Raw genomic sequence first — 12,607 nt, forward strand, 5'->3', positions numbered from 1 at the left:
TCTCCAGCGTAATCTACGCCGTGTCACTCAGAATGGAAGAGCGTCCAAATGAGGCCGTTCTGTCTCGCTCTCTTGAACCAAAAATGGCGGACTCGTCCGTCTCGGCATAAGACTCACGTCTGCGTCTGGAGAGAGCTTCACCACAGCCTCGCTCACGGGTCAGCACCGGCGCTGCAGATGGCACCGGAGAGCCATTTTATTCTTGCCTCGATAGTATGTGCTGTCATCCACTTGGTCACACTGATCCCACGGACCCTGCTGGACAGAGTTCTGCAGCGCCCCCTGTCTCCCCCGTCCTGCACAGCAGCGATGCAGCACCAGCGTTACACGTCTAGCAGAGACTCTAAGTCTCTTTATATTTGCATTAGACTCTCTCTGTAACTCACCAGCAGCAAAGACTTTGTGATTATTCCATATTACTGCATTAGCAGTTTATAAATCAGACATACCTTAAAGATAAATGCATTACTTTCGATGGCTTAGGATTATTTTACAATTCATTTCTTAATATTTATATTCATTTATATTATATTATAATTTATTAGTATTCAGATTGAATTAACTTCCAGTTATTTTGTGAACGTCGACATGTATAATCTGCTGCAAATATCTCAAAACAAGAACATTGTCCTTCAAGAGGAAGGCAGAGGGCGGTCACACGGAATCCCTCACCGGGTTGGACAGAGCCGTTCCACACAAGCAGGGTTGGTCAGAGTGAGATGCTGTCTCAGTGCTCGGGAGAGATGGCGTCTTGAGATAACGCTTGACCGTTTGTTCACCCTATCACACCCTCGATCTGACACTCTCCTACACTAGCTGGGGTTTGTCTCTGGGACAACAGGTCAGAATATTGCAGATGACGTTGTCACCGCAGAATTCAAACACTGGAAGAACATTTAACCAATTGTCATCAGACAGGGATTCACCACGCTCACTTCCTGGTGGGCTGAGCTTGAATGGACGGGGACAGTGGATTGGGGTTTCCTAGCAACCACAAACAACAACTGGCTGTTTCCTACTAACCACAAACAACGTCTTGGTGTTTCTTACCAACCACACAGCAATCACAGCAGTTTCTCTGGAAACCTCTGACTGCTGTGTCACGGGTTGGCTACCATCCGGCTATACGTTTACCTTGCTTGGGAACATCTGATCGATTTGATGATTTATTTCTGAATTATGATCAGATATCACAAATTCATTAATACCTGTAAAGTTTTGGCTCTGTACTAATTTTTTTGGGGTTTTACATCGATAATCCAGTAGTGAACCGTGACCTTTGAACTTTGGCCCTTTCACCCCACCCCCCCCCCCCCCCCCCCCCCCCAGGTAAAACAAGAGCAGCCTAGTGAGCCGTGGCCTCTCCTGAAGTACTGAAGTACTGAAGTACTGCCACTGTGACCTGTGAAAATCAGCATTCTGAAAGAGAAATGAAAACCCCTTTCCACTCTTAGAACTGCAACAACCTGACACCACAGAGAAGGTGAGAGTTATCACCCAAATAATATAAAACAGCTTAAGCAAAATGCAAATCCTCCTTACAGATAATGGTGTCATTGCACAAGCTGTGTGCGTACTTCAGCGGAACGGAGACAGCAGGCCAGAGTGTCACCACATGACAGCCACGGCCCTCTTACCACACGGAACCAATCACATACGCCTTCATATCGTGACAACACACAAACACGTGACTGTTACCGACTGACGCATTAATGTCAGAACCATGAATGGTGAATAGGTGAACGGCACCTACCAGCACAACCAAGCAGCACTGTTCATACGTACGCTGTTACACTGGCATGGAGAATGGATGTTATACTCAGAATTACTCAGAATTACAACTCTAGGGATCAGCGTGGACATGTAATGTCCTCCTCACTAGCTGTTCCGATACTCACGATGATCGTGCACCAACAAGCATGCTGGCTTTAGGGTTCCTGTTCTCCTGTTGTTATGTACTGTAATAGCTTGTGAATTGTAACCACAACCCCCACAGTCAGTACTTGTCATAAACTTAGAGATAACAAAACCTGCCCATTCAGAGGGGAAAGATGATTGGTTAATTTTAGTGGCGCTGGTATGAAGTGTGGAACATTTGTGATGACTTTCATCACAAATACTTTTACAGTGACATTTTCCTCTAAATAAACCTTTTTAATCTTTAGTATTTTAAGATTTTAAAAAGCCAGATAATAGCTCCTTTATCAAAAGAAAGATTGGTCTGAATGGGCAGCAGGCAACTCACATTGTCAGAATGAATCACCATGTAGGAATGTGATCCCTGATAGGCAGAGGCCTGGCTGTAGGCACAGGGCACTTACTTACAAAGCCACAGACATCTAGGGTTACTTCCTAGACTGAAGCCAAAGACAGACACAAAGACCCCAGACTCACAGCTCTGAAACCTCATCCTTCGTTGAACAGAATATGAAGTCCAGAAAGCAGAGGGTCATATGTCGTGGTAAGGCTCCAGTCAAAAGAGGGGTGTCTGCTCAGCGAATGGGTCACATTCTGGAGTATGCAAAACAGATTAATCTAATGTTTTTAACATGTGACTTCAAATGCAGCCAGAAACCCCTTGGTCATGATTAGACACTTTCCCGTTACCCCGTTATCCCTGATACCCACTTACCCCCCATACAACATCATCCCCTCATGTCTGTTACCCCTACCCTTCTAACCCCTACCCCTTTACCTACTTACCACTTTATACCCATCCGATCTTATAGTCCAGGAGTCTGGAGCTCTGGTTAAATCTCCACATTATTTGCATTGATGGTAATGTCTTTCACAAGAAACTATTTTAGATGAATCTGCAAATAAGTTGAATGAATACGTAATTAAAATTACCCATTTATGTAAGGTTAAAAGAAAAATGTCTGGGCGAGTTGTTTGTAACATCATATAGCTGTAACATCATATAGTAATAATAAGTCTTAGTGGAGGGCACAGCCAGAATCCTCGAATCACAAGGCAGCATTGGAGTCTCTGTTCATTTCAAGGGGATTTGCTGGGTATTTAAGGTGAGTGTGGGAACATCTCCATGGTGGTCAGTCATAACATCAGAAGACTTTGGGAAGTTTTCACTCCTAACCTGTGGGAATCAAAACCAGACCTTCATCCCCATGTTCAGATTCTCCTAACGAAGGCCTTCAGGAATACTGAAGTGAATATTAAAGCCATCTGTGTTAGGTCTTGGGCAACTCTCTGTAGGGTGGTGGGTCTCCAGAAATGTGGTTGGAGTTTAACTCTGCAGGGTGACAGATCATCAGCAGGGCATTAGATCTCCAACAGGATGTTAAATGAGTTTTAATTCTGGCCTGTACTCTGACAAAGATGTCTAAAAACCTCCAAACCATCACTGGGTAGGTAAATACTAAATAAAAATATTCTGAATAAATATATTCGAAATATATATATATATATATATATATATATATATATATATATATATATATATATATACAGTATATATATTCAAATTTTATATCTTTATAATATCATTATATCTTTTGTTTGGTGTCCATGAGTGGTGTGAAAGGATTCGATAACCTGTGTAACGGGCTACGTCTAATCCTTGGACAGCCGTCTGTCAGATAACGCCCATCTGATAAAGCCCATCTGATAAATCCTGTCTGACACGTTGCATGACTGAGCTGATCGCTCAGCGCTCAGATCTAATTATAGGTCCGCCCCGCATCCTCCCGACACACTCCAGAGGAAAAATGCCACCGACCCACGTTGCTGTGCGGGGATCAGCTGTCGGCCAAAACACATGCCACAAGTCGGCGGGTGAGCTAAAATACCGAGTCTCGCACGTCGTCCTGCGAGCCGAAAGGGGAAAAGTGCGGCTGAAGCATCTGTCTTGGCCGCGGGGCTAAACCTGAGGGGAACCTAATTACACTGATACGAACTGCACATATTCATCACCAACAGTATCGCCGATGCTGAATCCGCAAGCCACGACTACGCTTCCTGACCTCCCTTTGTCCCGAGACACTCAGGGCGAACTCGGCGCAGATGATTCACCGCTGTGTTTTACGCTCGTAAATAACTGCTCCCATCCTGCCACAGATTTTCTTTATGAACCGAAGATCACATGGCGAGCCACACAGCTCCCGCGTCACAGACCTACGGCGTCGTGGGGGCGTGTGACTGCGTTTCTTCTTCTTTACCGCACACACATTGCGGCAGGGACAGGCAGACCTTTTTAATAAGTCACAGACCTGTCCAACAGCGTTCGCCTAGGCCTTTGTGCCTTGTCTGTATGTGTGTCTGCGTGCGCATCTGCGTTACACTAAAAGAAAAGGGCTTACACAAGCAAAATGTGTGAGACAGAGATGTAAGCAGACTGGTGGTTTTGGGAAACATCAACATGGGTGGTGTGTTTGTTGACTGCATATAGGGACCTCTCTGAGAGCGGTGAACTCCTGCACCAAGACTCAGTGAATACACAGACCAACACCAATCATCTATGCTGTGAACACCCATAAAGACAAACACCAAACACCCATGGTGTGAATACCCATAAAGACAAACACCCATGCTGTGAATACCCATAAAGACAAACACCAAACACCCATGCTGTGAATAACCACACAGACCAACAACAAACACCTGTACTGTGAATATCCACAAAGACCAACACCAAACACCCATGCTGTGAATACCCACACAGACCAACACCAAACACCCATGCTGTGAATACCCACACAGACCAACACCAAACACCTGTGCTGTGAGTTTACACACACTGCTGAGTTTACACACAAGAACTCCCTTGCACTGATGTGATCAGTGGGTCATCCAGGATCCTGAACCTGTGTAGCAAAGATTCATGCAGCAAATCCTGATTTGAGAGTGAACTTCATTTCTTCAGGTTTGATTGCTCTGCTTCAGTGTGTGATCAGCCCGCTTCAGCGTAGCCAGACCCAAAGCGAGGCCTTGTGTGAGCAGCTAAAGCCCAGCGGGTAGTTTGAAGTGAATTAGCTAATGCATGGGGCAGAACGACTTTATTGCAGCGTGACAACGGTGTGATGGTGACCTTGGGTGAGGGTGTCAAGTATGCATGAATAATTATGGTTGATGTCTATTGTTCTGTTCCCTGAAGGGTTTTTTTTTTTATATGAAAACTTCTCCATTAGCATTCTGTGAGAGAGCATGAATACCCTTTCTCACTTAGACACACACACACACACACACACACACACACACACACACACACACACACACACCCTCATGCACACACACCCTCATGCACACAAACATGAAGAGAGAGAATGCTTTAGCATTCGACTCTGAGGACACACATCTGGTTGTCAGTGCAAGTACTATGTATACATCCACACACATCCACAGAAACATAAACACATCTATACACACATACACCCATACAAACATAAACATATACATACACACAAACACACACACATACACACACACACACACACACACACACACACACACACACACACACACACACACACACACACATACACACACACACATGCATACGCAAACACATTTTGTGCACAGGTTCTAAATAGACTTTGGGTGCTGTGTAATCTACACCCAAGCGTTTTCAGTCGGGACGCGTCACGGGCCTCGGGTTTGGGACCATGGAGAACTGGGTTGCTACAGAATCGTTCTCTTCTTCTTCCTTTTATCATCTGCAAAGGAACGTGGGAAGTCGTGGTACAAAAGCACCTATTTAGAGATTGAGGTCATTCCTCCAGCGCGTTCCTGCAGGAGCGGGACATGTCCCGTCTCCCTCCGCCGCCCTGCTGGGACTCGCTTCCCCTCTAAAAATAAGACAGACGCTGGGTGTTCATTTCCAGTGAGGAGCGCCGTACCCGTGAGCAGGATAACGGCCTGGTTCCGCGGGACTGCAAGGTCCCGCAAACATCCCGCTACTTCCTGGGATTCGCCCCAGTGTAGCTAAATGTAATAATTCCTTTAGTGTGAGTGGGCTGTCAGCGTCAACTGCTGTGTCCAGCCTATCAGAGCTCATCCCTTAACTCAGCCGCAGTCTTACCTCAGCCTATGTGTGGTCGGTGAAGTCTGACTGTTTAAAGTTACAGAGGGAGGTCTTGATGAATGTGCTTCAGTATGATCCTGAGGGACTTCCTCTCGGGAAACACTGAGGGTCTACACAGACTCACCAAACCAAACCTTGCTCAATAAACCTACAATAAAGAGATGATTTTCTAAAAGTGTTCTCCACTGGGACCTCTTGACATTCGATTTTCTCAGAGAAAATATGAGTTTAGTCTGGACAAGTCTGCTGAGTGCAGGAAGGTCTGAGACTTCAGTGCGAGCTCAGAGGAGTCCCGCCCAGCGGAGTCCTGTTCAGGGGAGTCCTGCACAGAAGAATCCTGCACGGAGGAGTCCCGCTTAGAGGAGAGCTTCTGGTTTACACTGGAGTTAAAAAGCATTGTGGGCTGGAGCTGACAGTATGTAGTAGATCTGTGGAGGGATGAGTGTGAGGAGAGGAGGAGTGTGAAGAAAGGAGGAGTGAGATGAGTGTGAGGAGTGTAAAGAGAGGAGGAGTGGGATGAGTGTAAGGAGTGTGAAGAGAGAAGGAGTGGGATGAGTGTGAGGAGTGTAAGGAGTGTGAAGAGAGGAGGAGTGGGATGAGTGTGAGGAGTGTAAGGAGTGTGAAGAGAGGAGGAGTGGGATGAGTGTGAGGAGTGTAAGGAGTGTGAAGAGAGGAGGAGTGGGGTGAGTGTGAGGAGAGGAGGAGTGTGAAGAGAGGAGGAGTGGGATGAGTGTGAAGAGTGTAAGGAGTGTGAAGAGAGGAGGAGTGGGGTGAGTGTGAGGAGTGTAAGGAGTGTGAAGAGAGGAGGAGTGGGATGAGTGTGAGGAGAGGAGGAGTGTGAAGAGAGGAGGAGTGTGAAGAGAGGAGGAGTGGGATGAGTGTGAGGAGAGGAGGACTGTGAAGAGAGGAGGAGTGTGAAGAGAGGAGGAGTGGGATGAGTGTGAGGAGTGTGAGGAGAGGTGGAGTGTGATGAGTGTGATGAGTGTGAGGAGAGGAGAAGTGTGAGGAGAGGTGGAGTGGAGGAGTGTGAAGAGAGGAGGAGTGGGATGAGTGTGAGGAGAGGTGGAGTAGGATGAGCGTGAGGAGAGGAGGAGTGTGAGGAGAGGTGGAGTAGGATGAGCGTGAGGAGAGGAGGAGTGTGAGGAGAGGTGGAGTGTGAGGAGAGGAGGAGTGGGATGAGTGTGAGGAGTGTGAGGAGAGGTGGAGTGTGATGAGTGTGAGGAGAGGAGAAGTGTGAAGAGAGGAGGAGTGGGATGAGTGTGAGGAGAGGTGGAGTGGGATGAGCGTGAGGAGAGGAGGAGTGTGAGGAGAGGTGGAGTAGGATGAGTGTGAGGAGAGGAGGAGTGTGAGGAGAGGTGGAGTGGGATGAGCGTGAGGAGAGGAGGAGTGTGAGGAGAGGTGGAGTGGGATGAGTGTGAGGAGTGTGATGAGAGGAGTGTGAGAACACATGTGGACCAGAGGAACACACACTGCTACTCTTTCACTTTGTGTGAGATCGTCAGCCCTGAACATCATACCTTCTGGTATACTTTCTACAGGACTAACACTGCACTGCACGCACTATTAAATATGGTTGCATGATTCTCTTCAACCCAGATGTGCTGTGACAGCTCTGTCCTTTGCTTGTTGCACTCGCTGGTCCTTTCTCCATTGCGATCGGTAGTTTCTTTGTTTTCATCTTCATGCATGGTTACTCCTATTGATCTGTTTTTGGCCAAATATGTCGGAGTCACGGTGTGTATGTCTCCCCGGCGCTGACGAGGCGTTGGTCGATGTCTCACGCTGCTGCTTGGTGGAGCGCATTCCTTCAAGTCAGCAGTTTTCAGGACAAACACTGCCGATTCTGCGATCGGCTGAACATTTGCTCGATCTGCCTCTCTCACGCTCTAACCAGTCGCTCTGTCGGCGAAGGACAAGCTCACGGCTACTCCACCCGCTTCTCAGGCCTGCTCCGGCTCCTCCTTCGGCTGTGTCTCATTTATGGCTGGAGGAGAATTTTCCATGCTTTCTCTCGTCTCACGTCAGGCTGGGCAGGTGCGTTGTCAGGTCTGTCTCATTGTCTGCTCTGACATGTTTCCATGCTTTGTGTCTTTTGCTCGCCACCAATAAACCCATCCTCATTCTGTCGGCTCCCGAGGCTCCCGTTCAAACTTCCTTTTTGTCATTTGATGGTGAGCATGACATTAAGGGACCCTGTTCTGTTTTCATGAGGACAGGCTCTCCCTCCCAAGTGCAGAAATATTCCCATGTTCTTCCCGTGTTCTTTCGGCGTTCGACATTTAGAGGTGGCCTTCAAGTAACTAGGTAAATGAGATCACTGCTGGGGTTTATGCAGCAGAACCACACACTCACGCCACTGTCTCAAACAGTTCTCTCACGCCACTATGTCTCACGCTGCTGTGTCTCACGCTGTCGTGCCTCAAACTCTCACCACTGTGTCTCATGCCAGTATGTTTCATGCCGCTGTGACTCAGACCACTGTGTCTCACACCAGTATGTCTCACACCACTACGTCTCACACTGTGTCTCACACTGCAGTGTCTCGTGGTGTCTCCTCCCCTAACCCTTCCAGAATGCGGCGTAAGTGCTTCATAATGGCTTTTTTTTTTCACGCCGCAGCGTTCGCAGACACAGCAGAAGCTGCATGGCACTTCATTACCTCGTTAAGCCCAGAATTAAATTATAAGAATTAAATTACAGGTGTTCAAAAGCAAGGGTGGGCGTGTTGCTCAGTGGAAGCTCTTAATGAATGTGTAACTCCCAGCGTGGACTGGGGAGTCGGTGTGACATCTTTGCTTGGCTCGTCTCTGGTGGGTTTTGGACTCAGTGCAGGTACCAGCACGTTATCTGTCACTCCACAGAATCGCACGGGCCGTCTCCCCGACGCCCAAACGTGGTTTCTCGGCTCCCGCCGGGTTCCCCATTCGTGATCAGCCAGAAGGATCGCATCAGCTCTCTCGCATGGCGTACAAAACGCTATCTAATGACTCCAGTATGGCATCGTCTGCAGGATACGTCTCCTGACATTTAGCCGCTGTGAGCTCTAGGCTGATTAGACAGTAATTAAGTTTGGCATTGTGCAGAGTAACAGATTTCTTCCCGTGCACAGGCCAGACCGTGGAGGCAGGGGTGTGGGCTGGCATTCCGCCCCCCTGCACGACTCCGCAGTGGAGCCGTAGTGCACTTTCATTAGCAGGTGGCAGACGTCGCTGTTCCTGGCCCCACCTCCAGGGGGCGCACGGGAGCTTCAGCCCAGTAAGACAGAGCTCCTGCATTGGAGTCCAGTCATTCCAGAGAGACCAGTTAAAGTACGGCATGTGGCGCTGCAGTGGAGTGGGGGAGCTGACATGGGGAGGGGGTGGGGCTACAGGACAGGGGTGGTCCAGGAGGAAAAGGCTCTCAGACTCCCCACCATCCTGGAGCAGGGGAACCGCATCTGTGGCTACTGGGTAAGGAATCATTTCGCAGTCAGTTGTAAGAGCACAAAAGGTCATTTATTCTGTGCTCCATAGAGTTGTGCTGTTTTGGACCAGGCAAATTTGGTGTAGGTATAAATAAATGACTAAACATATATATCAGTTTCTTCTATAGTTTGATTAATATTGTTACATAAACTATATTTGCAGGTGCTTTCACAGAATGAATACATGCTGGAACAGTCAGCTGACCTTTGATGGAAAGCAGGTCACACGTTAACCAGGCCACTAAGGTGGAGCACAGAGTGGAGCACTCCTGTAACTCTTCCCCCCTCTTCTCCTCTAACTTTACTCCCCTCCCCTCATCTAACTCTACTGCCTTCTTCTCCTCTAACTCTACTCCTCTCCTCTCCTTTAACTCTACTCTCCTCTTCTCCTCTAACTCTACTCCCCTCTCCTCTCCTCTAACTTTCCTCCCCTCTTCTCCTCTAACTCTCCTCTCCTCTTCTCCACCCCTCTCCTCTCCTCTAAATCTCTTCTCCCCTCCTCTCCTCTAACTCTACTCCCCTCCCCTCCTCTAACTCTACTCCCCTCCCCTCCCCTCCTCTAACTCTACTCCCCTCATCTCCTCTAACTCTACTCCCCTCTCCTCTCCTCTAACTTTCCTCCCCTCTTCTCCTCTAACTCTCCTCTCCTCTTCTCCACCCCTCTCCTCTCCTCTAAATCTCTTCTCCCCTCATCTCCTCTAACTCCACTCCCCTCATCTCCTCTAACTCTACTTTCCTCTTCTCCACCCCTCTCCTCTCCTCTAAATCTCTTCTCCCCTCCCCTCCTCTAACTCTACTCCCCTCATCTCCTCTAAATCTACTCCCCTCTCCTCATCTCCTCTAACTCTAATCCCCTCATCTCCTCTAACTCTACTTTCCTCCCCTCCTCTAACTCTACTCCCCTCATCTCCTCTAACTCTACCCCCCTCCCCTCCTCTAACTCCACTCCCCTCATCTACTCTAACTCTACTCCCCTCTTCTTCTCTAACTCTACTTTCCTCCTCTCCTATAACTCTACTCCCCTCTTCTCCTCTAACTCTACTCCCCTCCCCTCCTCTAACTCTACTCCCCTCTTCTCTCCTCTACTCCCCTCCCCTCCTCTAAATCTACTCCCCTCCCCTCCTCTCCTCTAACTCTAATCCCCTCTTCTTCTCTAACTCTACTCTCCTCTTCTCCTCTAACTCCACTCCCCTCATCTCCTCTAACTCCACTCTCCTCATCTCCTCTAACTCTACTCCCCTCTCCTCTAACTCCACTCCCCTCCCCTCCTCTCTCTCTACTCCCCTCTTCTCTTCTAACTCTACTCCCCTCTTCTTCTCTAAATCTACTCCCCTCCCCTCCTCTCCTCTAACTCTAATCCCCTCTTCTTCTCTAATTCTACTCCCCTCTTCTCCTCTAACTCTACTCCCCTCCCCCCTCCTCCATATCTGCACACCTTCATCTTTCCTCATTTTCACTTCATTAAATTTTCTCTCTGAAATAAAACAATCGTATTAGAATAATGTCGTAACAAAAAGCATGCTGCTCTGGTCCAGGATGGAAATTGCCTCCAAACTGCTTCATGTCGTTTTGTCTTACATTTTAATACTGCGTGTTTTCCCAATGGCCCAACCCCGTATCAAATTAATACCAAGATACTGCGTCTCTGCTCACAGTTTACATTGCCATGGCAATCAGCAAGCAAACAAACAAACAAAATAAAGTTGATATTGTCTGGTGACAACGTAGTTAAAAATAAAAGTGTAACATCTGAGACTGCCGCCACAATGTGCCTGTTTTGATCCCTACACTGCTCCTCAGTCGGGCTGTGGAGACTGGGGCCGTGCGGGTCCCCTGCGTTTGATGCAGAAGCAAACCCAGCAGGCCAGTGTGTCTCATTAAGCATCCTGTATTAGTTATTTCAGAAATGCCTGGACAGGATTCTGTGTTGAATAGCGTCTAGTGTGGCCTTACCGATAGTGCTGCGGGTTTGATGAGCTCTCGGAGCATCTTGTCTATGGATTAGCTTCATGTCTTTATACGCTTGTCTTGCGTTGCTCTGCCGACATTTTTCTATCTCTATGAATCAGTGACATGGGTCAGTAATTACTGCAGAGTGTGATGTTTATCTTTCTTCCAAATGACTGTGATTATGGCTGTGTTCATGGTTCGTGGTAGAAAGCTGGCTTGATGTACATTTATTAATCGTATTGTGTGTGTGTGCGCTTGTGGTTAATAAAAGAGTAAAATCTTTGCTTTCTTTTCTGCATGAAATATGGCAAATTATTGGACCATTTGGCCTAGAAGCCCTAACAAAATGAATAAATGAAATGAAATTAAATGGGTGACAGAATAAATCATTAAATTGAGTGATCGAGTGTCTTCACTGATCTTTAGTGATCTACCTTTCATATCTCTTGCTGAATAAACATTTATGAGGTTGTTTACGTCAAACTTATGTATCCACCCATAATGCACCTAATTTATGCAAAATTCCAGACAAATGTGCTCTGTCCCACACGTGTGCTGTGATGCATGTGGGCGGAGTTGAAGAGTTGCCTGTGGGCCTAAGAATAATTATAATATAACAATAATATAATAATAGTCTGCATGAAATGTCATGGCAGAAAGTCCAGATCCTTAATCTTTCATTTTTCGTTGTTTGTCTTTCCAGATAAAAAGACTTCCTGTGTTACACTGTGGCTCTGAGGGGACTGTGTTACACTGTGGCTCTGAGGGGACTGTGTTACACTGTGGCTCTGAGGGGACTGTGTTACACTGTGACTCTGAGGGGACTGTGTTAAGGCTCAGTTATACTTTCGTGAGTGACGTAACGCATGACTCCGCACACCTTACATGAACCTGGGCAAATTGCGGAAGCGTTTATACATCAGATTATAGCATCAGATTCTTTGCAGTGTTCTCCGAAACGATAGTATAGAGATAGGTACTATAAAGAAATACCCCTCAAAACAGGGGAAGGAACATTTATCTGAAAAATTAGAATGTTGCATTGTGTTCAACATTAAAAAGTGCTGGAATTCAGCGCAAAGTACTTGAAAATGCTTGAAATTGTACCTGTATTTCATTTCACAACAAATAGCTATCTGACTTAACAGTTAATATGT

Source organism: Brachyhypopomus gauderio, chromosome 12 (assembly GCF_052324685.1).
Source record: "Brachyhypopomus gauderio isolate BG-103 chromosome 12, BGAUD_0.2, whole genome shotgun sequence".
Taxonomy (NCBI): domain Eukaryota; kingdom Metazoa; phylum Chordata; class Actinopteri; order Gymnotiformes; family Hypopomidae; genus Brachyhypopomus; species Brachyhypopomus gauderio.